This window comes from Chamaea fasciata, unplaced genomic scaffold, assembly GCF_029207755.1.
Source record: "Chamaea fasciata isolate MVZ Bird 193981 ecotype frontalis unplaced genomic scaffold, bChaFas1.0.hap1 SCAF_24, whole genome shotgun sequence".
NCBI lineage: Eukaryota > Metazoa > Chordata > Aves > Passeriformes > Sylviidae > Chamaea > Chamaea fasciata.
The window spans coordinates 3,111,587-3,138,684 of record NW_027094109.1 but is presented as its reverse complement, the minus strand read 5'-3'; the positions used below and the strand labels follow the sequence as shown (position 1 = coordinate 3,138,684).

General features: G+C 51.1%; 1 long non-coding RNA gene across 1 annotated transcript; it reads left to right on the top strand.

Annotated features, from left to right (window-relative positions):
• Nucleotides 1-2,071: 2,071 nt before the first annotated feature.
• LOC136300865 (uncharacterized) lies at nt 2,072-7,650 on the top strand. Its single transcript, XR_010723753.1, has 3 exons — nt 2,072-2,183; nt 2,848-2,929; nt 6,144-7,650. It is a non-coding gene; the product is annotated as an uncharacterized lncRNA (long non-coding RNA).
• The last annotated feature ends 19,448 nt before the right edge of the window (nt 7,651-27,098 follow it).

Sequence of the window (27,098 nt, the reverse complement as noted above, 5' to 3'; positions counted from 1 at the left end):
CCTAAGTCCAGCCCTCCACTCCCTGTGCCTGGTGGTGTGGGGGTCTGGGTGTCACCACCCTGGTGCAGGGGCTGCAGCAAGTGGCATGTGGCTGAGGAGCTGTGGTGGCCCATGGGGACGTGGGCTCTTGGTGGCCTCTCTGTCACCTGCTTGGTCTCTGACACTGAAAGCAAAAAGCAGGAACACACACGGTGTGTGAAAGCCCAGCACTGTGCAGGGCACATGGGACAGAGCACAGGGGACAGGGCACAGGGGACAGCACAAAATCTGCATGGTCCAGAGTATATTGCCCTGGGTATATTGCACATGGCACATGTCACACAGCCCCATGACACACAGCCCCATGGCATATGTCATACAGCTCACAGCCCTTGTCACCCAGCCCATGGCACCCAGCCCATGTCAATAAACCATGTCACAAAGCCCATGGCACATTGCCCACGACACCCAGCCCATGTCATAAAACCCATGTCACACAGCCCCTTGGCATGTGTCACCCAGCCCATGGCACCCAGCTCATGGCACGTGTCACCTAGCGCATGTCACACAGCTCCCATCACATGTCACCCAGCCCATGTCATGCAGCCTCATGGCACATATCACACAGCCCATGTCACAAAACCCATGGCACACTGCCCATGACACAGCCCATGTCACCTAGCCCATGCCACCCAGCCCATGTCATAAAACCCATGTCACACAGCCCCATGGCACATGTCACCTAGCCCATGTCACCCAGCCCACGTCACCCAGCCCATGTCATAAAACCCATGTCACACAGCCCCATGGCACATGTCACCCAGCCCATGTCACCCAGCCCATGTCACCCAGCCCATATCCCATAGCCCATGTCCCCCAGCTCATGTCACATGTCCCCCAGCCCATGTCCGACAGCCCGTGTCCCCCAGCCCTGGGTGTCCCCGGGAGGGCCCGCAGGGCTGTGCCCGGCCGCAGTGACCAGAGGAGGGCGCTCTTGGCTCAGGATTGCCCCACCCAGCCCCTGCCCCGCCCCTCTGCAGCCCCCCCCCGTCCCCCAAAATCCCCCCTTACCCCACCCCAGGTGCAGAACAGCCTCCCCCTGTCCCCTTCCAGCCCTGCAGCCCCCCGGGCTCTGATCGCCCCCAGCTTGGGGGCTTCGGGCATGGGAAGGGGGGCTCACCCCAGGGCACCCCCGGGGTGGCTCAGTCCCCCCCTGGAGCACTGAGGACCCCCCAACTCCATGGAAAAGACAAAACCACCACAAGGGACTCGGTGCCAGGGAAGAGGAGTGAGTGTAATGATGGGAAAAGAAAAGGGGAAAATAAGGGAAAGTAGGAAATCAGCACAACAAAGTTGACTAAAGCAAATATTTCCATCCCTGCAGGAGGCAGCCGGGCTGACTGGAATGCTAAAAACGCCCCTATTTGCATCTTTTTAAATAGGAGCCGATAAAAGCAAATACTCCACCGCCAATAATTATAATATTTTAATTGCGTTTCTTCAGGGCTTTTGTTTTTCAGCGAGACACAAAAGCTGTGGGTAAACTGGCAGAAATAAATATCCCTGTTGGTGTGGGTTTGGGTGAGATTCCTGGGCCCTGCATGTGCTCCTCGGGACCTGCAGCACCCCTGGGGTTCAGCTGTGACCTGGGGAGTTGCACATCCTCATCCCCGGGGTGAATTTTGCTCTCCTCTCCCTCCCAAATTCCTGGTTTTAGGGTCCTTCCCCATCCCTGTGCTGCTGCTGGGATTTTAGAGCACTCTTAGAACAATTTTGGGTTCGGCACCCCCATCCCAGATCCCAAACCACCAGGTCTGGGCAGGATGGGGGGGGGGGCTCAGGAGGTTGGAATCGATGACCTAAGAGGTCTTTCCAACCCAAACGATTCCAGAAAACCCCTCCCCTGTTCTATTCTAGTAGGAAAAATGAAGTTTCTCATTAATAAACAGGTGATTTGGGGTTTGGAGGGGGATATGTCCATGCTTTCTCCCCGTGTTTTTAACTCACAGCACATTTTTCACTCGCTATCACAGGCCCCATCCAGAGGCTCCCTTGCTCTGGGGAATTTGGGATGGTTCCCCCAGCCCAGTACACGTGGCTGGGTGCCGTAGGATGGGCTGGGACCTCCCAGCATCCCTGAGCCCCTGGAGAGGGAATTTCATCCTGCAGAGTGGAAGAGCTGGAGGATGTGGAGGAGGCTGAGGGTGAGTCGTGGATGTCTTTATTTTTGGGTTTAATTCCTTAGCTACAATAGAAGGGTTGGAGTTTTAAATAGGTGAATGGAGCTGTTGCTGTGTGCAGCTGCCTCCTCTCAGCTCTGCTGCTTCAGGAAAGGGAATTTTGGTGGTTTTCTCCCTCTGAGAGGAAGCCACGTTGTACAAACCCTCCCCAAATTCTGCTGTGGGGTGTCCAAGAGCTGCAGTGAAACAAACTCCTCTCATCCACTCTTGATACCCCATAGGAAAAATGATTTACAAGGTGCATTCCCCAAAATCACCGCCCTGCAAGTGTAGGGCTTGTGTTTAGTGTCACCAACTGTCCCTGAGTGTGCCCAAGTATCCCCCAGCTCCCCAGAGAGCTCTCCAATGGCTCAGCCTGGGGCACAACAAATTAATACTGAATTCCCAGAGGAATTAAAGTTTTTGGGTTCTAAGCAGGACTTGGGTTTGGTGGGTTCCACCTCCATGGTGGTGGCCCTGGAGCTGCTCCAGCACAGAGAGCTGGGTCCTGTTGGCCTTTGGGGATCCAGGGAGCATCCTGGGGGACAGAGGGTTTCCCCCCATCCCCTGGACACCCCCAAACTGCCGGGGAAGGAGGGAGAGTGGAGCTGCTGAGCCCTCAGTTGGAGGTGAAACCTCATTTTTCCAGGGGGATGGCCGGGCTGGATTTGCTGTTTGCTGCCCAGGAAGGATTTTTCTCCCTGTTTTCGATGGGTCTGGCTGCTACTGAGGTATTTGTAGGGTGAAAGGGGGGCTGGATGGCTGGGCAGGGGTCCTGGGGAGGGTGGGCAGACTGGGAAGAGTAAGAACAAGGTCACCCTTGTGGGATGGAGGCTCACAGGCTGGGGTTTTGGGGTGGGAAGGAGCTGGGCCCAGCTGCTTCTGTGGGGAAAGGCAGAGAAAGAGGGAGTGATGTGGAACAGGAGCAGCGTGGTTTGACAGAGGTTTAACTTCCCGCTGTGTTGTAGGATTTAACTGGGATCGGGGGATCCCAAAAGTGCAGATCTTGAGCCCCTCTTTGGGGAAACTTTCTCCCAGCCCCAGCTCCGCAGGCTGTTTCCTCTGAGTCATTCAAGCTCCAGGCAGAAATCCCGAGGGAGGCAGGATTCATCAGCTCTGGTGCTCCTGGGATGACTTGTTTTATTTAGATTTTCATTCCTGGAGAGAGAATGAGATGTTTCCTCCCTCTTTTTAGTGTTCTGCTTTGATATAAAACAGATTTTTTTGCTGTTTTCTCTGTGCCTGGCCCCGAAGCAGTGGGGATGGAGCAGAAAGGGATTTCTACTTCTCTTTTCCCAGCTGTCAGAGGGGGACACAACGACATCCTCTGGCATCACCCAGAGCTGTTGAAGCCTCTCCTGGCCCTTTCCCATCCCATTTCCAGCCTGTCCAGCTAACCAGTGGGTGCTGAACAAACAAACAAACCTCAAATTGGCCTCTGTGCTGGGGGGCATCACCAGAGTTTGTTTCTTTGGAGTTCAAATTAATTTACCTCCCCCTGGGCCCAGCGCTGTGCTCACAAGTGCAAATAAACCCCGGGCACGTCTCGCTTGTGTGCCCCACGATCCACGTGCAACAAGATATTTGCAGGGTCAGGGAATAATAATTTAAACTGCTGAGCAAAATAAATAAGTGTAAAGCAAAACCCAAACCCAGAGCGCCACAGGAGCCGGCAATATTGTTTGCTTTTCAAATAGACACACGAAAAATACAAACAGTAGCAGGAGGGATACAGAGATTAAAATTTTTATAAAAACAAAATAGCAGCAATCCCACCAGGAAGCGGTGTTTCCATTTTGTATGTGCATAAGATTAGCAACACTTTGCTGCCTGCTACGAGCATCCCTCTTCCCCTCCTCCTGGGAAACTTTGACCAAAAAAAGAAATCTTTTTGGACCAAAAGGGGAAAAAAAAAAAAAACCCAAAAAAAAGAGATGATTGAGATTTCCTGCAGAAAATATTGACTTTTTAAATTGGACGTTGCCCCTGCTCTGGCCTGAGGAGCAGCCAGGAAACATCCCCTTTTTACTTCTCCTACACAGACCCTGAAAGTTTGGAATTCGATGCCTTCCTTGCAAATCTTGATGTGTCATAAACCTGAAATCCATATGGAGGGAGGAGAGGGATGTGCTGGCCCTGTGACAGGGAATTCTGAGCCAGAGGGGAGTGAGGTGTGCATCTGGGTGGACATGGTGCAGCCACAGTTGGTTCTCCTGCTGGACTTTGAGTCTTCCTGCTGTAAATTGTGATTCCTAGACTGTCACCACGGGGATTTTCAGTGGCAGGTCCCCAAATAGCTGTGCCTGAGCACCACAGAGAGCCCGGCCCTGAGCCCACTGCTATTCCTGCAGGTGCTTTCCCTTGGGAAGGGAATGTTTTCTGCCCAATGTATTTTAAGGATCTCCAAGTGTTTGACTTTAGCAGTTTCAAAATTGAAAAGAAAAGGCTGAAATCGGTGGTTTGGTCAATAAAAAGCTCCAATCTATTCCCTTTTCAACTTCACTTTTGCCATTTAACACTTGGACTGGGCCTCAGTGCTCTGGTTTATTTGACAGGGCAGTGATGGGTTAAACAGACTCCATGACCCTGGGAGGTGCTTTCCAACCTAAATGATTCCGTGATTTGGTCCAGTAACACCTTGTCCAGCTGCTTGGAGTCACTCCTGAGTCCCCAGGGCTCCTCTCTTGTGCTGTCATGTATCCAAAGTGAGCTCGGAGCCAGAATTTGGAGGTTTTTGGACCGGGCATGGCTGGTACTGACCCTATCCCCAGCCAGCTCCCTGCAGCTTTGCTCCCCTCAGACACTCCCATTCTCCTTGGATCAAACCTGAGCCAAGGCATGTGTGGGGTGGGAACTACAGGGAGCTGCAGGGGTGGCTTTGACAAGCAGATCCCACCACATCCTCACCTTCCCCACGAGCGTTTGTCACCGGCGGCGGCTGCGGGGGGCCGGCAGCGCCCGTGCCCACCCCTCTGCAGAAGGCTGGAGCCAGCATTTGAATAATGAATTCTGCTTAAGACTGAAAGCTCCGAGATCCATCTGTAACAAGACTCGAAATAATTACAGCTGATGATTGCCTGGTACCTCAGCCAGAAAAAACAGAACAGATTTTGGCCGCCAGCAATTACAAGCAGCACCCGCTCGAGCACGGGGAGAACTTTCTGAGCGAATTCATGAATACATTTGTGCGGATCGGGAGCGCTGGGGATGGGCTTTGGGGTGCAGGGGTGTGGGGAGGAGGTGTCTGCGTTCACATGGATCCCTAAGAACTTGTCTGGGAGAGCAGTGGGTGTCCCCTTGGGGTGTGTGTCTGTCTGCAGCATTGTTTGGTGCTGGGAGGAGCAGGGTCTGGGGTTGTTACCCACACCAGGGTAAGGATTGGTGGGGAGAAAGGAGAAAACCAGGGAAAAGTGTGGCCAAAATGAGACCCTTCCCCAGAGCAGAGAGGGACATGTGGAAGTGGCAGAAGAGGGCAATAAATTTTGGACTCTTCCAAACATCTTCCCCCTTTCCTTTGGGTTTGTGGCTTCACAGGCAGGGGCTGGGCAGAGCAGGGTTGTTTCTCCATCCAACGCAACAGCCCTGCCCTTTGCAGCTGCCAAAACCGCCCGTGCTGGCCCTGCTCAGATTTGCCTTCCGCATAATGGGGATAATTTATCAAATAGTGAATAATACGCTTCCCTTCTTCCATGTCTCCTCCACGTATCATTTCAACTGACTGAAAATTGTCAAATTAGACTATTTTCCTTGACTGTTCCATTTAGGCGCAGGGGGAGCTGAAGGCTCCGATAATTGTGCTGCGCGCTCTGCCAACGTCTTGTAAAATAACAGCGAATAAAACTGTTACTGCCCGAGCTCCAGGAATGCCCTCCTCGGTGAAGCATGGGCTTCTCTCCCAAAACTGGATGCTGATGATCCTTAAAAGTCTGTTTTCTTTGCCCCCAGAGCGTGGCTGGCTGAGGCTGACTCGGGAGAACCTCGGCTCGGGGACTGTGAGGACGCAGCGCTATCGCATTTTCCCATCCGCCAAAATTGCGTGTGCTCAGAATTATCCCAGTGTAATGTGCCTGTATTAATCATTGCTCCCTTATCTTGTTCTCCTCCAATCTACAAGGATCTCCTTGGTTCTCCTCTGCACCTTAAATTCTCTTTTATCTCAACTGGTGTCACCGCCGAGCCCGCAGACAGCTGGAGCAGCTTTCCTCCTGCGGCTGGAAAACGTGGGCGGGACTCTCTGCTCTGTCCCCATCCCAGGATTTTCCGTGGGACGTGGGACTGTTGTATGGACTGGCTGGAGCAGGGTTGGCATTTGGGAGGATGTGATGGGTGTCTCTGCTCTGCAGCTTTCCTGGTGGCTGTGTGTGATCCTGGTGGAGGGATGATCCTGGTGGGATGGGTGATCCTGGTGGGACGGGTGATCCTGGTGGGAAGGGTGATCCCAGGGAGAGGGATGCTCCCAGCCTTTGGAGTGGTGATTCAAGAGCTCCAAAGAAATTTTGTGATGGGAGACCCACGTGCTCTGTCAAGTTGTTTCCTTCCCCCCTGGTCACAATGACCTCACTGACCTCCCCCCGTTTCTGGTGCTGAGTCCGTCTGGAAGTATGAAAGACAAAGCTGGGAGACTTTGTGCATCCCTGGGTATTTCCACAGAACGTACAGCAAGGGCCTGGGGGGCTTTTCCTCAGGGAATCTCTTGCACTTGTATTTCCCACCCAAGCTGAGGTGGATGCCAAACCAAAACCACCATTTTATGCCAAAGCAGCCTGCCAGCCCAGAGCAGATATGCAGGGACAGTTTGCTGGTCCTTCCCGATGTCCTGAGCTTATCTTATGCTGCCAATGGGGTTTTTGTAGGCTCTGTATTTCCGTTGGTATGGGGATATTGGCATTTCTTCTTCAGCGATTCAAGTTTTTTTCTCCCTTTCCATCTTTATCACTGGAGCTGGTTAAATAAAACAGGAGCTACAAAATGCCTACTGAGTCCAGGAGCCCAATTTGAATTATGATGATTCTGTTACAGAATCCCAGGATCTTTAAGGCTGAAAAAGACCTTTAAGATCATCGGGTCCAGCCACTACCACGTTCACCATTAAACCATGTCCTCAAGTGCCACATCCTCATGTTTTCTGTACTCTTTCCAGGATGGTGATTCCACCACTTCCCTGAGTAGTCTTTTCAAACGTTTCACTACATTTGCCATAAAAAAAACACCTTTTCCTAATATCTAAGCTGGTGAAACTTGAGGCCATTTCCTCTCATCCTATGTCTCTGCACCACCCTGTTTCGGGATGAAACACGAGTCTGCCACCCCAAACTTCCCACAGCCTCTCCTGAAAAATCTCCATTTAAACCCAGAATATAGGAGCTGCTTGGGCACTATAGACTGCGCCGCTTAATGGGGCCCCAAATAAAGGGAACAGCTGGGTAATCAGTTCGAGTGGCTGGGAACCAGTTTACCGTGCATTAAGTATTCTTTGATTCCGTTTAATTGGGACATTGCAGAGACCCTGACGTCCAGTAATAAGGACAGTGGGAAGCTGATCAGACAGCTCGTTAACACTCAATTAATGTCGCTCTGCACGGCGCAGCAGTAACTTTTAAAAAATGTATGTGCTTAGCTGAGGTGGAATGGGATTGCCAAGGCAATTTCCAGAGGGCCCGAGCCCAGGTTGCCGGGCGGGAGCAGCGCTGCCGCGGTGCCTGCGTGCAATTGAAGTGGAATTAAAAGTTGAAGTGCAATTTTTTTAGGTGAATGCAGTCACTTTACACAGTGCAGAATCAGTTCATTTTTAATTTATAGGCGCAATTAAAGCGCACTAAGAATAAAATTCATAAATCTTTAGCTAACTGACCGTGATTCTTCTGAAAACTCTTTTTGTTCCTCCTGATGTGGGCGATAGGGGCACCTGGCGTGCCTGGAATTATATTAACAGCCAGCTCTTCCCCTTCAGCCTTTCCTTGTCAATCCTCCAGGCTTTATTAATCTTCCCTGGATATGCCCTGGCCGTGCTGGGGTGTTGGCTCTGCACCCACAGCCGTGCAAAGCCTCAGCAGCAGGTTTAATGTTGGCTTTGGCTGAGGGACCTGAGCCAGGAGAGTGAATTCCTGCCTTTGGGAATTGTTGAGATGCAGAGATGGAGCGGGGGATGCCAGATGCCATCCTTCACCTTGCTCCAGGGATCTGTCACCTCTCCTAGGCCTGTGCACCACCTGAGAGGCAGAGGGACAAAGGGACATGGCCCTGGGGCATCTCGGCGCAGGGAGTGGTGGCTGTAGCTCCACTGGGAGCACTGGGAAGGACTTGGATGGAGAAGCATAACCTGACAAAGGAAGGAAGGAGCTCTTGGAAGAGGCATTTCAGTCTGCAATAGCTCTGCAGGGCTTTCCTGTGGCAGGGATGGAGGAAGCTCTCAGAGGTCTGGGTTCAGTTTTCTCTCTCCCATCATTTTCCCTCCGGCCAGACAGAGTCCACGCTTGGCATAGCATGGCTGGAGGGGTAATTGCCATCTCTGCATTTCCCTAATGAGCTCTGGGTCTGCTAATGAGCCTATTGCTCCTCACAGAGGAGGTCTGACAGAGCACCTCTGCTCCGAGAGGGGCACAGCTTTGACCAGGGGAGGTCTCTTGCTCCCTGCATGGTCAGAGTGGGGCAATTCCCCTCTGGCCTCTTTGTAACTTTACTCCTTCAATCATTCCTTGCCATCCATCATAGGTTCATTTAAGGGCCTGATTTCCTCCTTCTTCCTTTTCTTTTCTTCTTTTTTTTAAATTTTTTTTTAAAAAATTTTTATTATTACATCTGCACACTCAGTCATGCAAAAAATTACACGATTTCAGAGCTTGGGCCGACTCTGGTCTCAGAGCGTGGGGGCTGCTTAGTGCTGCCATCACCATTCAATTAGCCCCGTGCACAAAAGGGACATGTGGAATAACACAGCCCTGGGCTGAGAGGGGCTCTGTCCCATTGCTGTAGGACATGAAAGAAAGATGAAAGACTCCAAATATTTCAGAAGGCAAAGAGCACAGGAAAAAGGCTTTTATTGTCTAATTCTTTCTACCTTTTATAAGGTGTTCCCATGCAGACTTAACATGATTGGTGAATGGGAACGACACCTCTCTAACACCATTAGTTAAACCAGAGAAACAGCAAAACAGCACCTGGAGAAAGATAGTTTTGAGGAAGGAGCGTTGTTTGCCAGGATTGTTTTGAGAAGAAGTTTTCTTGAGAAATTTTCCCTCGGGAAAAAGTTAGCAGCTGCCAGCAGGCTGAAATCTCTCAGACCCAGAAATATCAGGCCCACACTGTCCCACACAGAGCACTCCGTGGGGAGCACTGGAGCTTTCCCGTTTGGTGCTCAGCACATCCTCTGCCCTCATCCCTTGGGATAACAACAGGTTCCAGAGGCTGAGTTGAGCCTGAACATGCCAAGAGATGCAACAGGTGGGCATGGAGGTGTTTAAGTGCTGTTGACTCCCAAACAGGTGCTTTGGTGTTGCCTCCTTTGCTGGATGTGTGTCTGCTGCAAAATCCAGGGTGGTTGGAGCTGCTTTGAGCATCTTCCCCCTCCCAGGGGACAGATCAGCCTCCTGGCAGCAGCAATCCCAGCGTGTCGGGCTGCAGAATTCCCTCAGCTCTTTAGCTGTGCCCTGGAGGGTGCTGAGCTGTGGGGAGGGCCCCCAGCCCTGCTGTGGACTCACCCCCCAGCCCGGAGCTGCATTTTTGTCCTGCCTGTGCAGCACTGGCAGGTGGGCTGCAGTGACGGGGGTGAGATTAAACACATGGCTGGAGCCAGCTCGGGGAGGCGGTGTGAGCTTTTCCTTGCAGTTTATAGACTACAAAAACCCGCCTTTCCAACACTTCCCCTCCTTCTCTGTGGAAAGCCTCAGTTCTGCTGCTAAAACGTGGTTTGCAGGAGAGGCAGGTGAGCGCACGTGTCACTCCCAGGACTTCTCCAGCCATGCCTTCTCCAGGGAGATGAAACACCACGTCACCTCTGTCATTCATGATCAAAACCCCTGTATTTTTAGGCTGGTGATGACTGAAGATAAATGTGTAGCTTTGAAAGGAGGGGCAGAGGGAAAAAGAAAAGTTATTCCTTTCCTTCCACCTCTGCCCTTGAGTAGGAGCTGATAAAATCCAAAGGCTCTGCCAGGAGATCAGACTCCACTCCAGCTTTGCCCAGGAACCATGTGGATGAAATATTAAGCACTGGGGCTAGAGCAGGTAGAGCAGGAATAATCAGATGAGTAGTTAAAGGTCTGGTATCCTGTGGGGACACATGTGATTGATCAGCCTTGCAAAAATAAATAACCCGGCCCTTTAGATCTATGTAGCAATTTTAAATTTTTAATAAATCTGTGTGTATGGTGAAGGATAAGTCGTCACCCTGCACTCTGTGCCTCTGATTCTCTGGGTGAATTTATCATGCTCTCCCTTTTGGAGGCTTCACATCCTGCTGATAAACAGTTTAAAACTCCTGTCCCGTCTTTATCTCGTTGAGGTGTGACAGAGCCTGGCTGGGGATGCTCCATCTCTGAAAAGAGAGAAGGGAGAGCCCAAAGCTGCTGCCTCTGGCTTTGCCAGTCCGCAGTGCCCCCAGGATTGCTGCAGGAGGAGGGAGAAGAGCAGGAGTGCAGGGGAGGGGAATGGAATCCTCCAAAGAGGGGCAGCGTGTGGAGCAGAGGGAGCTGCCGGCTGTGGTGGCAGCAGAGATAACACAGCAGCCTTCCAGACAGGGGAAATGATGGCACGAGGTGAACAGCACCTGCAAACAAATGCTGGCAGGCTCTACAGAGCAGGGTTTGGGCTCTCTCCACCCTCCTGCTTGGAGCTGAGGCACTTGGGACTGATGGAGCCTGGATGAGCTGATCTGGAAAGAGCTGGGAGTTTCTGCTGGAAAGAGCAACCAGGGGGGTGAGAAAAGAGTTTGCTCCTCTGGGAGCGTGGAGTTTGAGACAGAAGGATCCAGGTGCAGCCGAACTGCACATTTGAGAAGCACAGGACACGTCTGAAGGCAAAATGTGCCTTTCCTGTGGTTTGGTGTAGGGCTCCTGGGAGAGGCTGTGGGTGGCAGTGCTCTCCTGGCATTACCAGAGCTTTGCAAAAGTCTTTTGTCACTTCAGTGCCATTTTTGTGCTGTGCAGCTGTTCAGTCACATCCCCCTGTATCCCACCTGAGCTGTGGAGTGAAAGCTGCTGCCATCCCACCCCTAAACAAGCAGGGCTCTGCCATCCTCTCCTAGTCAGGGTTCCAGCAGCCCTGGGTGAGGTTTCCCAGACCCCTGATCTCTGCCAGGCTCTGGCACACCCAGCCCAGGGAACACACCCTGCAGTGCCAGGGCTCTATCCTTGCCTCTGGCTGTCCCCTGTGGCTGGGCTTTCCCTGTTCCCCCCAGGACAGAGCTGCTGTCAGGGTTCACATCCCAACCTGGCAATACAACCTCCATGCTTGGCGGGGAGGCAAACCCGAGCTGGGAATACTTTTGGATTTTATTTTTACCATTGTTGTGGGAAAGCCTATGAGATCTGCAGAGCCATGGCAACGTGGATGCTGCCGTCGTTCCCCCACGCTCGGTGGGAATGACACGTCTGCGTGTGTCACCTGCACAGGGCCCGCGCTCCTGCTGGAACCTCCTGGTGCCTGCCATTAATTCCTACTTAAGCCCAGATAATTACTGATTTTGGTGGTTTTTAAAATGTTAAAATTGTACGGTGCGTCTAACAGCCATCAGTATTTTTATTACTTGAGCTGCCAGCAACTTTCAGTCGTGGTAGAACCTCTGGAGGAGGTGCTGGTGCCTCACTGATGCTCTCAGCAGCTGCTATCAAGGAGAAGGCAGGAGGAGGTGAGAACTGAGCTCAGCTGGACATGAAAACCTTCCCCTGCTCCCCTGATAACGTGGCCCTGTGCTCTGGGCTTGGGTGGTGGATTTGAGACCTCCAGGAGGAGGTACTGGTGATGCCTGCTCTGGCCACCCATTGTCACTGGCAGCGTGAATGTCCCCCCGGCCGTGGGGACAGCACACAGCCAGCACAGTGCGCTGACAGGCAGAGGGAGCCCCAGGCTAGAGAGCCACGGGATGAGCAGGGAAAGGTGTCCAAGCCACCCAGGGGATGTGCAGGGCCCTGGCACAGCCGGAGCTGCCGCCTCGGGGTGTCCCAGAGCTGTGATATCCATCCCTTTTCAAGCACCGCTGCTCTGCTCTTTAGGAAAACTTATTAAAAGCAAACATCTCCTGGCTCTGCAGTAATTGAGAGCTATCACTGGAGCACCAGGATGCTCTTTAAAGCCTTGTGGGGGAGGAGAGAAAGTAAAAGCCCGTGGATGAAGGCCAGCCAGGAAGGATGAAATAGCATTTAACAGTGAGCAGGTTTGCTTTGGGCATCCTGGCAGGCATGGCGGCTCTAGGTGGGAGGCTGCTGGCGCCCAGGTGTCATTTACTTTGATTTCCTGATGGTATTTTTAACCTTTCAGGGGCCAGCCCTGCTATTAGCACAGATGAGGATGGCTGTGGGGGCTTTGGTACCTTTGATGATCCATGGTAATTTGTTTTCTCTCTTCATCCAAGGCAAACCCTGGTGACATTCTCTGTGCCTCTTCCCCTGCCACAGCCAAATGGGAAGCCAGGGACTTTTTTCTGGGCTGGATTTGGCCCTGTGAGGATTGCAAGCCTTCCCACTGGTTTTTAAACACTCTCATCAGCAGAGCCCAGATCTGGCAGCCAGATTCCTCGCTCAGGTTTAAATGAGGGATTGCCTCCCTCCTGTGCTGTTTGTTGTCTCAATTTCTCTGATCACCAGCAAAGATGGTTTTTTTAGACTTTCTGCTTCTTGCAGATAATATTCCTCCTTGAGCAGACCTGCTTGGACTTAAATAGGCAAAGTGTTGGGGGCTGCGTGTGCAGATATTGCTGAGCTGCTCGGTGGTGATGCTGTGGGGGCCCAAAATGCTGCTCCTGAGAGAAAAAAAGGATTTGCAGGGACAGTGGGTGGAGGTGAGGAGGTGGAGCAGAGCTGTCAGGGAAGATGATGGCTGGGGAGAGCACTGAGGAGGAAGGCAGTGTCTTCCTGAGGTGGCAACATCAGCCCGGCCCCGTGCAGGAGAAAAGTGATTCCCAGGCATTCCCAGCGTGCTGTTGTCCCAGCTTTTTTGGATGCCACAGTGCTTTCGGGCATGGCTTTGCTCTGCTGCAGCCACTGAAAGCTGTTGTCCAACACGTCTCAATCCTGTATGGCCAAAATAATTGTGTGAGCGGCATCCAATGCTCTCTTCACTCTTTTTTTGCATCCTCCCTCTTGTGAATAAAAGCCGCTTTCATCTCTTGCCTTCTTTAGCATTTTCCATCCCATTCTTTTCCCCTCTCCCTTCTTTTTTTCTTCTCCCACAAAAAGCAAAATTTTTGAAAATGAAATGAGAGAGAGAGAGAGAAAGAGAGAAAAAGAAAGCTCAGATGCAAGTTTTTTTTTTTTTTTCTTTTTGCTCATGAAAAGGAAAGCATGGAATACAACAAATTAAATAGCCACCCGGTGAGAAAAAAGGGAGTGGAGTGAAAAATGGACTGGGGGGGGTGGGGGGGCAGGATGAAACCCAGATGAAAAAGGCAAGCTGGTGCTGGGAGATGCCAGAGAGGTCTGGGAACAGAGGCATAGCATGGCGGTAAAATAATTGTCCCCCTTCGGCTGAAGTCCAGCGCCGCTTTCTGCCTCGCTGCCCCAAGCCTGCCATCCTCTGTTAGCTCCTGCAATATTTTATCCACCAGCCCCAGCTCGGTTTCACCAGCGATGGAGAGGACTAGATTAATTAGGAGAGATCTCTCTCCCACCGCCAGCCCGGCTCTGCAGGGGGAAGGCTGGGAACTATTTAAAGGGATGAAGATGTACTGCAGCAGCTGCCATCTCTCTGTCTGGTAATGTGCTCACTCACCTAGCTGAAAATTCATCTCCTTTTTGCCCTCTGCCAGTAATTCCCAGCAAATAAAAGCTGTTGAGCTCCGGGTTGAGCTCCAAGGCCAGCTGGGCTGGGCTGGGGGTTTGGGGAGAGCAGGTGTAAGGGAGGAAATGGGAGCGAGATGTGTCTGGATGGAGCTTGGAACCGCGCAGAACGTTCAGAACCTGAGCACTGCTCTCGTTTATGACAGCACTGCCCATCATGGGAACGGGGCTGCAGGAGCCCTGGGTATCCCCCCAGCCAGGATGGACCCTGCCCAGCACCGCTGCCCCATTTCTCAGTTCATTAAGGCCCAGCTTTGCCTTCGAGTGACACAGGTAATGAATCCTCTGCAGGGTGCCTGCTGGCTTTAATAAGCTGGAATGAACTGAGGATGAGAATTAACCTGGCAGGATTAGCTCGCTCTGCAGCGGGATGCTGGGGATGTCTCCTCGCGGGCCGTGACGGGAATTTTAACACCTCTGCTGCCCACACCGGCTCTTTGCAGAGCATCCAGCAGCTCAAAGGCCCTGCGAGGCCGAGGGGGAGCAGGCAGGGGAGCAGCACCCTGCCTTGGATGATGCCCTGCTGCCCGTTTTACACCTGAGCCTGGGGAGAGGAGCCACCCCGAGTTCTGCAGCTGCCAGATGTGCAGCATCCCAGCCCTGCCGCTGCCTCCTGCCACCGGCCTCCCTCCTCCGGAGCAGGAGAGGAGCAGGGAGGATTGGAGAAGCCGTGTGCGTGTTCGGGAGGAGTTTCAGGCAGCGCACGGGGTGGGTTTTGGCGAGGGCTCCCGGAGCCTGGCTGATCACAGCAGTGTGCGCGGACTCGGAGAGCCTCACGCCTGCACACCCTGCAATTACCCTGCATTTGCTTGGGGCCTCGGGATTCTTATTTTCAGTAAATGGCTTTGTAATGCAGCCCCCCTGCAGGGCACGCTCCATGGGACACAGTACGTGCTTCACGCCCTAAAAGCCACGGGGATGGCAGTGTGGGGACAAACAGGGGCTGTGCCAGGGATCCCAGACACATCCAGGCCAGACCCTGATCCTGGATCAAGGATCCTGATAGGATCCAAGAAAGGGGGAACTGTGTTCCTGCTTAGCTCAGCACAGATGAGGAGCCTGCTGTCCTGCTCTCAGCTGGGTGAGGGTTAATTTTCTTCCTAGCCACGGTGGTTTGGATTTAGGATGAGCCCTGCTGTGACACCGCTGTGACTGCCCTGCCGCCTGTCACCCTCCCTCCTCGCTGGGCGAAGCTCATCCTGGCAGCTGGGTGAGCCCTGGTGGGTGCCCAGCTGCATGAAAGATCCCTCAGGTCTGGAGGAAACGAGGGGAATGACTAATTGGAGCACACTCCTGGCTCCACGGGCAAAGGGATGAGGGAAGGTGAGGAGGGATGGCACCGCTGCCTGCCAGCCCGGCAAAGCCAACATCCAGGGAGCCCTGATCTCTGCCAGGCTGCTTCCCATCGAGCTGGCAGTGCTGGCAGCCTGTGGTCTCTTCCGTGGGCATGGCACTCGCATATTAATGTGCTTTTCCTGCCTTGCAGGAGCCTCTAAGAACAGACACGGCGTTTGAGAAGCCCTTGATGGCGCTGCTTGTAATTAGAATGTAATTGGAGTAATGGGGAGCCCAGGGGCTGGTTTGTGTGGTTTTGGTTGTACTGAGGCTTGCGGGCGTTCTCCACCTCCCCAGGCCTGGTTTGTGGGGGTTAGTGATGCTGCTTTGCCTTGGTTTGGGTCCTTCCTCCTGCCTGTCCATGGGGAGCAGGAGGAGAGGAGGGGGACAAGGAGGAACGGAGCAAACATCTCCTTGTGACACCACAACCTGGGGTCAAGGATCACCAGGGCCATCCATGATTGATAACTCTCATGCTGTAACGACATCCCAGTCCAGGCTAGGAAACCATTTGGAAGCTGATCTGGATTTCCATGGAATACCCTGGTCTGGTGAAGGGTTTCTGGCTTTTCCAGCCCTTATTAAGAGTGTGAATGTTTTTGTCTCTGCAATGGATGGTGTAGCAAGGAGGGAGTGAACACCACATGCCCAGGTGTATTGTCCCCAAGATGCTGAGGGGGGACAGTGCTCCTGTCTCTTGGCATGGGGACAAATCTGGTGGCAGCCACCAGCTCCGACACTGGGGCTGTTGGTGGCTTGCAGGAACAAAGTGTGGAGCTGGAAGTGGATGGAGCCTGGATAACCCAAAGTGCTTTGAAGAAGACAATTGGCGAGAGGAGACGGCTTTCAGCCAGTTGGACTTTCCAAGGTTAAACCTGGACATCATGAGGGTATATCCCAAATTCCATGCAAGGTTGGGCAAGGTGGCTGTGCCTTAGCCCACCTTTAGCCTTAAATCAAAGGTGCAGCCCTCGATGAGAAAGCAGCCAGAGAGATTTTTATTGCGATGCTGAATTTCAGGGACTCGCAGGAAGGCGTCTGTTTTTCTCTCCCAATCCAGTTTGTGGAAGAAGGAAAACAATCAAAGAAGCAGGGAGGGTGATGTTCTTAAATCCACCGGGGCTTTAGGAGGATATTGTTTGTGCTTCTTGAATAATGGCTTTTGATATGTAATAATATTGTACGGTGGTTTCTTTTTTTTTTTTGATGGCCAATATTACATTTATTTTAAATGATATAATCAGCCCTCAGCGTCTCAGCTGATTTAGTCAATTAAGTTTTTAACCTCATGTCTTCAATCTCGTCTGTGAGTAATTTAAACGTGGTGATTTTAATGAAAGTACATCTACCTGTTCATTTATCCACACACACCGTTGCCCTTTGGATCTGTGGTGAGAGGGACAGCAGATGCCTTTTTCTCTTCTGCGTGGAAATGTTTAGCAGGGCTGAGGAGACAATGCATTCGCATTAGGGAACTAAAAAGTTTATTTTTTTTTTTTTTCCCAAAGCAATCCAAATATACCAGATGCAGCAATTTCCAAAGTGGCTGTACATTAAGGCTTTCAGAAAGCCTTAATTAAAAGTGGGATTGCCTTGGATTCCGGGGTGGTGGTTTACCCCAGGAGATGACAATAATGGACCATCCAAAGCTGGTGGATGCACATCTCACATGCTCGTGCAAATGTCATGGTTTGCCCTGATAATTACAGCAGCTGTCCTGGGGCTGAGATTCAGCCCCAAACCCCTCTGTGCTGTTTGGGAAGCTCATGACAGCGATGTCCTCAGGGAGGTCGCACCGGAGATCCCCTTCCTGGCAGGATGGGGGTTCCTGGGCTGCTGCAGCCCCTGGCATGGCCCTTGCAGCACTCGTGGTTTTTGCCTTGTGCTGAATTCGAGCCCAGCAAATGCAGTTGATGTTTTCCAGCCTTCACCAGCACTGCAAAGAGAAATCAAGATAAATGACCTGGGGCTGCTCAGAGCCCAGCTCTGTGTGCTCCTGGACACACTCGCTCCTCCGCACGGTGTTTTTTTGGCTCAAAAGTGAATCCTCTGCAGCAGCAGCAGAGCCCAGCCTGGGGTGGGTGATGGGGGTCCTTGGGAACACACCCTGGAGAAGTGGCTGCTCCACAGGGGATGTCTGAGGCCAAGTTCTTTGAAACCAAGCCCAGAAGCAGCAGTGACAGCTTTTTGTTCCCATCTCATAGGCTGACATACCTAAAATCCCTTTTCTTATTTGTTTTTGAAGTAAAAATATTCCAAAGGGGCATTATATGTGGTTTTCTCACAGAAGGCAACCTGCCTCCCCCTGAAAACACTTGTTTCAAAATTTTCAGTGGAAAATGTGAACAGTTTTTTTGATAAAAGCATTTCTATTCATGAGCAGTAGCTCAGAGAGATTTGCAAGAAATAAATAGGTTTTGGCAGCATAAAAGTCTCTGTTGAACAAGGGGATGGGGAAGGTGTGAAACTTGATTTGGTGTCGTTTGCCCATGGAATTTCAGCAAAAACTTCTTCTGCAGAAGTGTCAGGGGATATTTTTCCATCAAGCCCCTGTCCAAATCTCCTGGTGCTGGTGAGAGCTACAACATTCCCGTATCAATAATCACCTTCTTGGCTGTTGCAGGGCTCTGCTCCTTGGAGATTTGTCTCCATCTCGCCCTGGGCCATGTTTGCTGCTTGCTGGGTGTGTTGGAGAGCTGGCTCCCTCCACATTTCAGCTGGTGAAAGTTGTTGTGCTGTGTCTCAGGAAAGCTGATTTCTCCTGCACTTCCAATAAGCATTCTGCCTTATTAGCGCAGGTTTTAAACAAACTCTGTGCCTATCATAAAGCAGAGAAGGCAGGGGCAGGGCCTGTGTTGGTCTGAAGCAAAAGTGAGGTTTTTATTTTGCAGCCTTCCTGCTGAAGCTCTGTGTCCTGCTGGCCCGGGATGAAGGTGCCTGGGACAGGGCAGGTTGGCATTCTCTTGTCTGCTAGAATTGGTCAATAATTCCTAGCTGGGGGTAAATGAGTGATTAGCCTGTCAGGAATTCAGCAGGATCCAGTTTCCAGCATAGCCCCTGCTTCCATCCAATCCTCTGCTGCTGCAGGGAGCACCTCATCTCGGAGACAAACCTTGTTTGGGTGTTCTCATGCCAAGTTTTGGGCTCTGTCCGGCCCTAACTCTCCCAGCTGAAGTTTGGCTCTCCTCTCCTTGCTTATCTCAGGCTCTTTCCCTCCTTACTGCCATGGATGGAATAAAACAGATGATATTTGGGAGTGTGAGCTGGCCCTGCACATCCACACTCTTTATTCCTTCAGAGCTGCATATAAGGAAGCTCAATTTTCTTGAAAGCTGCCTAAAAAAAAAAAAAAAAAAAAAAAAAGGTATTTCCACGTCTGGCAAGGAAGCAGGAGGATGAAGGGAGGCTTGGAGCTGCCTCTCTACCTCCAGCTCTTCCCCCACATCCACGTGGATGCAGCTCTGCTCCCCTGTGTGGAAGGGAGAGGGGAGGAGAGGCGCCTGCACCGCTTCCCTTTAAGCAGAGATTTGGCTGAGGCTCTGAAAGCAGAATTAGAGGTAGGGTTTAATCATACAAGCTCTGAAATATGGGAGATTAAATCTTTTTAAGGAGGGCAGCTAAGCACTTTATTTTCTGTGCAGGAATCTTCAGGGGGTCGGAGACCAGAGAACTGGATTTAAAGCTTTTAAATTACTTTTTTCTTATTTTCTTTTTTTTTAAACAAGTTTTTTTTTTCTTTTTTTCCCTCCCACAATACATGGTTGGACAGGAAAGACTTTAAACTGATGGTCAAAAAAAAAAGAGAGAGAGAAAAGATGGGTGGAAGGGAGAAGCTTGTTGAAAATAGACATTAATAATGCTGTGTTGAGTTGTCCAGGCACATTTAATCCTTAAAGTGCACATCTACTCTGGGAAAGTGATTTTTGAGGAAGGAGGGAAATCTTTCAGGTGTTCCTTGTCATTTCTTGCCACATTTGATGGCAGATTTACTCCATGGCAAAGGGATTTGCAGCCCCTCTCCTGCTGCAGCCTCCCCTAAGGCTCTGGAGGTGTTTGTGGATGCTGGCGATGCCGGGTACTGCAGGCCCCCTTTCCTGGGGTTCCAGGGGGGGATATTTAAGCTGAGATTGGCATTCTGGCTGGAATTGGGGTTTGTTTTTCCCAGCCAGGCGCTGCCCCAGCCTTGCTCGGGGGAACTGGAGCTGTTTGGTTGCCTCTCACAGAGCCTGCTCGGGGACGTTCGCTTGTGTTTGTCTTGCGTTTTTCTTAATTTCACGGAGCTGAGGAGATCGATGGGAAGGTAGACCTGGGATTTAAGGCTGCCTATAGCACAACTCTGTGACTGATGACCCCAGCTCTGCTGCTGCTCTCTGGGCTGGGAGTTTGCAGGGCTGCCAGTGCCAGGGCCAGCTAATGGTGACATCCACAGGAGGAATGTTGTGTCCTTCCCACGTGTGGGATACCTGAGTGGGCCATAGTGCTGTGACCGCCCTGGGAAAGGAGCACAAAGTCGGTTTTGAAGCCTCTCAAAGGCTGAGCTCCACTCTGGGCCCAGTGGGACCTTGGCTGGGGCGTCAGCAGAATCTCGGTGGTGCTGGAATCCCGGTGCCGCTGCTGTACCGGCTGCTTGTTGCCATAGAAACACCCCGTGGCACCGTGCTTGTTTGGAGCGAGGTGGCACTGGCATGTTGGCAAGACACGCTGCACTTTTCCCACCTGGAGAAAGTCCCTTTGGTCACTGGGAGTTGTGTGTGAGGGGGAAAGAAGGGTTGTCTTGGTTGAGTGTGCTGGAAGGGCTCCAGCAGCCGAGGCTGAAGATGCTGCAGGCGATGGGAGAAGGGAGAAGGTCTCCTTGGTGGTGCTCCCATGTCCTCAGTGGTGCAGGCAGCACCCTCTTTCTCCGCTCCAGAGGCTTTTCCACAGCGGGAAGATGGTTTGTGCAGCCCCGGATGTCCCCGCGGAGATCCCGCCGCATCCCTCAGGCAGCGGCAGCCTCTGCAGCCCACCCTTCCTTTAATGGCCCAATTCCACCGAGCAAATGAGGCAGCGCCTCCGATCCCTCCCCTCGGTCTGCCAGCTAATTAGCACTCCATTAACTTAACGAGGCTCTGCCGGCCACCCTGGACGTGGACACGGCGTTCAGGGCTGCCAGGAGAGGGGGAGGCGGGAGCCAGGCTTGGCTGGACCCGGGGGCTGCGGCAGAGCCTTGGTGGCTGAGCGGGGAGGGCTTTGCCCCGGGGTCCTGGCGCTGCCGAGGCTTTTCCGTGCCTTTGGATCCCTGGTGGGAATGGCCAGGATTGGGAAGGGTGATGGAAATGGCCAGGATTGGGAAGGGTGATGGGAATGGCCAGGACAGAGAAGGGTGATGAGAATGGCCGGCACTGCTGGGAGCTCTGAGCTGTGATATTGTGTAGGCTGTGATGCTCCAGGGTCCTGCACAATCCCATCCGTGCCACGTCCCCACGGCCAAGGGGGACTGAAGGGGGTGCAGTGTCCCTCGGAGGAGATTCCCTTCCCTGCTGGAAAGGTTCAGGCAGCAGCAGCTCCCTGCCAAAGCTTTGTTTGTTGACGGAGTTAAATTTGCAATTTCATGGTTTGGTTACAATGAGTTTAGTTTATAAAATTCATGAGCTGTTAGGAAGTGTGGAGAGGAGGGGTGAAAAACGCCTGGGAAGCAGCAGGGACGTGGCTGCCGGCACATCCAGCAGGGTCCTGCATTGGGGACAGTGTGGGGCCTGGAGATGGGATGTGAGAGCCTCATGTAGGACAGAGGGAAGAGTCCCCACAGGGGGAGAGGTGCTGGTTTCTCCTGGTGACAACCACTGTGTCCTTCCTTGCTCACTGTGCTGGAAGGTCTGCAGAGATTTCCTTGGGTGGCCTTCAGAGAGCCACTGGAGATGCAGGAATCCTTTCAGGGATGGAGCCCAGGCTCTGTGCTGACAGGGGCTTGGAAACAGCGGGACTCAGCCTGCTCAGGGAGCCTGCTGCTGGTTTGCACTTTGAACCTGTGGTTCTTTGGAACTTTGGTTGGGAATCCATAAAATGAGCTCCGTTCCCTGGAATTCAGAAGGACTGGGACAGAGAGAGGCAGTTCCCCGCAGTCACTGCAAGGGCAGTGTGCTCCAGTCCGTCTCTTGTGACGTGAGTTGCTTGACACCCTCACATCTGACTTTTCCAAGAGATTCCTTTGCAGCCTGTCCTGTGTGTTTGGGGGCTGACGTGGAAGCAGAGCAGTCCCCCAGTCCCACCCTCCTCCCTGGCTGGAGCTGTGTTCTCCTTCCTCCCAGCAATGGAGATGCTCCTCCAGGAGTCTGGAGCTGCTGATGCACTGTGGAGAGAATCAAAAGACAGTGTCAGGAAGGATCTGAACAAATATTAGCTGTTTAACATGAGGTGCTGGGGAGCCCAGGGGGAGGAGGAAGGGCAGGACTCACCTGAGGATACAAAGCCATAAGGTACCTGTCCAGCATGGCAATATCCATGAGCAGGAGCCAGCAGCCTGTGTGTGCTGCCGCGGCTGGGGCTGATGTTATTGGGACATCAGCAGGAGGCTGGTGCACTCCCGGCTTCCTTACAGGTCATAAAACACCACTGGATTCCACTGGAAAAGCTGAGCTGTTGATTTTTGGGGTTTTTAAAAGAAACCTGGTATTAGTCACTGCATGGTCTATCACTCTGTGGGGCTGTTTACAGACACAGGCCATAAATAGACACCAAAAACCCCTTTTCCCCCAGTGTCTGTGGGGTTGTTGACTCCCCAGGATCAGTGATCTCTAAGGTTTGGCAGAATCTGTTTGTGCTGAACAAATGGATGTGATAAGCAAGGCCCAGAAGTCGTCGGTGGAAATGGAACTGAAGTTCAAGGACAGTCACTAGATCTGACCAGGGCATCCAAAGGCTGAGGGGAAGGTGATTCAGGCTGACTCCTGGACCTCATTCTGGTGACCTCTCCAGCAACACTGTCCATGAGGAAACCTTTCAGTTGCTCTCTGTGCTCATTAACAACCTTTGGGCTGTAATTAGTGCATCCTTGGCTTAGAGAACATCTCCATTTGCAGCCATTCTCCATGTGAATGTTTCCCTGTGAAGCTGCTGGACTTTCTGGGAATGCTCATGGCTCCGTTGAGGGTTTCTCTTTCTCAGCAAGCCCCAGCACATGGGTTATGTTGGTTTACAAGATTCACGACCCAGGTGGGGTTCATGGTTCTTGGATTTGTACATGGGGCCTGTCTGGAAGGAAATTCCCCTCTTCCCTTGCTGTTGGGGCACTTTTTTTTTCCATCCAAAATGTTTAATCACCTAATTTGTGCTAAGGAGCATCGGCTTTTCATTTCCAGCTGTGCCAGCACAGAAGATGCTGCCTTGTTAATGAATCCTGGACTTGAAACATCTCTTGTGTGTGTGTGGGGACATGAAAGCCCAGGGAGGGGACAAGACTTGAGGGTGCATCAGGAAATTGGGAGCAAGGGCAGGACGGAGCACAGCGCCGAGACCACCCGCAGATCCCGCGGCATTGTGCTCAATCCAGTACCCAAATTTCAGTCTTTTAAGAGGATTATCACGTGTCTGTTTGAATTACTCTGACATGAACAGTCCCTCAGAAAAATGTACATTCATTTGAAAGGTCAAGCACATCTGATTTCTGCCTTTGGTATGCGGGGGCTTATCCTTTCAACTCTCCCTTCCTTAATGAGATTCTTGTTTCAAAGAGTCGCGCTGTGCCCAGGATTTGACAGAGTCAAGTGTGCTGGAGATAGTTTTTGTTATCATGTTTACCCTTTTATCTGCCTGTCCTTTGAAAGCTCCCCAGCACACAATAAGGATGCAGCAGGACGGCCACTCGGGGCGGCTCTGCCAGCAAAATCAGCTTTTTAGGGGCGGAGAGATGGAGATGTGCTAGCGGGGAGCTGCAGCACCAGGAATTTTGATTTCTGTGTGGCAAAGCATCCAAATGGAGAGAGGGCCCTTGAGAAGTCACCGGGGGGGGGGGGGCTGGGCAGATATCAGGGTGTCATCAGCTCCCACAGAAACCTCGGAGGAAATAAAGCCAAGTTGGGCTTGGCATGGCAGAGTTGTGTTTCTTGATTAAATTAATGTGTATTGATATTTCTCCCGTTGTTTTGACTTCACAGGCTGTTTAAATTCAGGCTTGTCACAACAAAATACAAAGGAGGTTGCTCGGAGATTGATTTTTCTTTTTTCCCTTTAATCCTGTCTCTGAACAAGAAGAAGAGTATTTTAAAATTTTATATTTTTTTCCTCCGCTACTTCCAGGTTGACAGCCAGGGAAGGCTGCGAACATTAAAACTGTTGCGCAAATAATTATGTTAAAACGCCGAGCATACATTATGGAGCGGGGCGCTCCTTGATTGTAACGTAGGAATCAATTTTCTGCGTCACAAAATTACTGACACCGGAGTTGGCTTTGGTGATTTATTCCCTGGAATGACGATCCTGCGACTGCCTTTTCCCTGGTGAGGTTTTTTTTTTCCTCCTGATGGGTGAAGCTTTGGTCTCCTCTTTGCTGTCACTGCTGTCTCCTCCCCGCCTCGGTGACGGGTCCCCTCCGCTGCTTAAAAATAGCGGCTTTTATGCAAACTACGTCCCCAAACGCTCCGCCAAGTTAAATAATGTAGTCACAAAACCAAATATTGAATAATGACTGAGGCAAGGATTAAGGGAGACAGGCAAGGAACAAAAGAGAGATCCTCAAGTGTTTCGAACACAGAATTGAGGAGACACAGATGCGCGCGGGGCTTTTTCTCTCTGCAGCCAGAGGACACAGATTACAGGGGTCCTCCAGGGCTGTGCACCCCCAGCCAGCTTAAGCTGCCTAAAGACCTCTTTAAATCCAACCTTTTCGACAAGCCCAGCTGGCTGGAGGAATTTCTGCTGGGAATGAATTCAGAGAATCATGGAACGGTGTGGTTTGGAAGGGACCTCGGAGGCCTTCTTCTTCCAATCCTCTGCAGGGACACTTTCCACTAGAGAACCTCCCACTGGACCTTTTTAAATGGATTTCTGGGGAACATGTCTTGTTTTTTTTTCTAGTGGAAAGTTCCCATGGGAGCTTTTCTGTGCTGGCTTCTGGAAAGAAAACATAGTTTCTCTTTTTTTTCCCCTGCAAGGCGGCAGCCCAGGCAGCGCCATCAACCCCAATTCTTTACATGACTCTGGTTTTGCAGGAAGATTTAAATAAAAAATGCCAGGGATGAGGAGAAAAAAAAAAATCACAGGCGTGTCATTTCTCATGCAACTCGTGGGATTTTTTCAAATCCACCTCAAAGTTGTTGAGTTGCAGTAACTCAGTGGGTAGCTGTTGGCTACTCATATGGTGAGAGAGGAACAGGCTGAAGGAATGCTGCACAAAAACTTATGTAAATGTCTTCTGTACAGCTCAGAGAGAGTCTAGGACTCCTTTAAATCTAAGAGTTGGAAATTCAGCTGGGAAGCCATAAATTCAGTAGATGTCTTTCCCTCAATAAATTCAGAATATTGGCCAGGGAAGAAGCATCTATGTTTTGCAGAAGGAGTTACTGGACTTTCTGAGGGTTTCTTTTTTTTTTTTTTCTCCCTGGTCCAGAAACAGTTGAAATGTAGCTCAGGATAAATTGCAAGGTGATGATTTACATGACAGGTGACAGTGGCAAGCACATTATTCTCAGAGGAAGCATGAGATGGGACGTATTTACTGCCTGTCTGGGCAAATTATCCACTCTCAGATGTCTGGCATGTGCTTGTGTAGGAAATGTGTGTGACCAAAATAGCTGATAAAGGGGACGTGGGGAGCAACAGTTAATAAATGCAGCCCCTCCGTATTGCTGCATCCCTCCTGGTGACCTTTCTTGAGCTCCCTTTTTGGAGACACAGACCTAGCGATGCTCTGGAGCTGGGCTGGAGTGAGGGAGCACACAGAGGGATTTCCTTACTGCTGCGGAGGTGAGATGGGCATGGCTTTGCTGAGGAAAGGAGGAGGATGTGTGTTTGAGGGGATGTCAGTGCTCAGAGCCCGGGGTGTTTTGATTCTGGAGCTGCAGGAGCCAAGTCCTTGTCTCCTGTTCCTTACTGAGGTTATAACATCCCATCCACCAGGGACACTCCTCATCCGAGATCAAGCAAATTACCCTGCTCTGGCTGCTGCTGTTGCTTGGTCTTGTCAGGCTGCCTGTGATTTACTCTTAATATTTATCCCTCTTCACCTGAAATTTCCTACTGATGAGTAAAGCAGAATAATGAAGTGGTGGCATTAAACTCTAAGCTCGTGCTCTCCAAGGGGACTGCAGCTCACAGGCAGGGATGGATTGGGAATTTCAGGGCAGTTTTGGAGCCCTGATGGCCCCCATGGTAGCTGGTCATGACCCTCCCTGTGGGGACTGCTTAGGCCATGTTTATTATGGATTATTGTGTTTCCAGAAGGTTTTTTTTCTCCCCCATCCTGGTGGGGGGAAGGGTTGCAGGATGATTTCTTTTTATTTGTGTATGTGTGCCCACGGAAAGCTTGGGATCTCATCTGGCTTTTAAGGATCTGCTTCTGTTACCTAGCAGGTATTGTAGGTGGATGTGTAAATGAGGATCCTTCTGTTTACAAAGAAATGGATATATAGTATAAAAACAATTTACTTGTAAAAGACTCATCCTGCCTCCAGAATATGTTTGAATCTTAACACAAGACAAAGTAATTTAATCCCTCCCAAACCCATATGTTGTTTGCTTCTCATTTTTTCCAGCAAATTTTACCTTCATCAAAAGATAAATCAATTTGTAGCAGCTATCGGCAGCTCTTTAAGCTGCCGAATTGAACAGCTTAATTAGAGAAAATATATTAAAGGATCTGGGAGATACTAACCCATTCAGTGCCTCCTCTTGGTACCTCTGCCTGGTCTTGCACATGTGTGGGGCTCCAGACCCCCTCCAGTTTATGTTTGCTGCTGCCTTTAGGTGATGCTTTGTGGTGTGGTGATGGCATGAGAGATTTTACTGCCCTCTAAAGCCTGGCAGGGCTTTTCTAGGCCTGTCCAGTTGGAGGATTTAAAAGTTTATTCTCTTACAATTTTTCTTTTAAATCAAAGCAATGATTTATTATTATTATTATTATTATTATTATTATTATTATTATTATTATTGTTGTTGTTGTTGTTGTTGTTGTTGTTGTTGTTGTTGTTGTTGTTGTTATTATTATTACAATTATTATTACTATTATTATTTGAGGGCTCTTCTAAAGCACCTGCCCAGTGTCTGCGAGCACCCTGTGCTTACCCCTCCCTGCCTGCAGCACGGGATGGAGTCATGGTCTCAGGGTTCCCACACCCAAATAAACAGAATTGGAACGATTTGGAGCTCCATTCCCAAAGATCTGTTCTCACTCAGCGCCGTTCCTGTGCGTTGTTTGCACTTTGGAGGGGGGGATGGAAAAACGCACCCAATAAAAGTACAAACTGCGTGAGTCAGCCTGAATCTGCTGTTGTGCCTCGTTCTTCCCATTAGCAAATACCACGGATGAATGTGTGGGGAGGTGGGTATCCCCTCCTTCCTAAATGACAGCTTGTTTCTGGGCTAAACTCGTTAGTGATGCTGC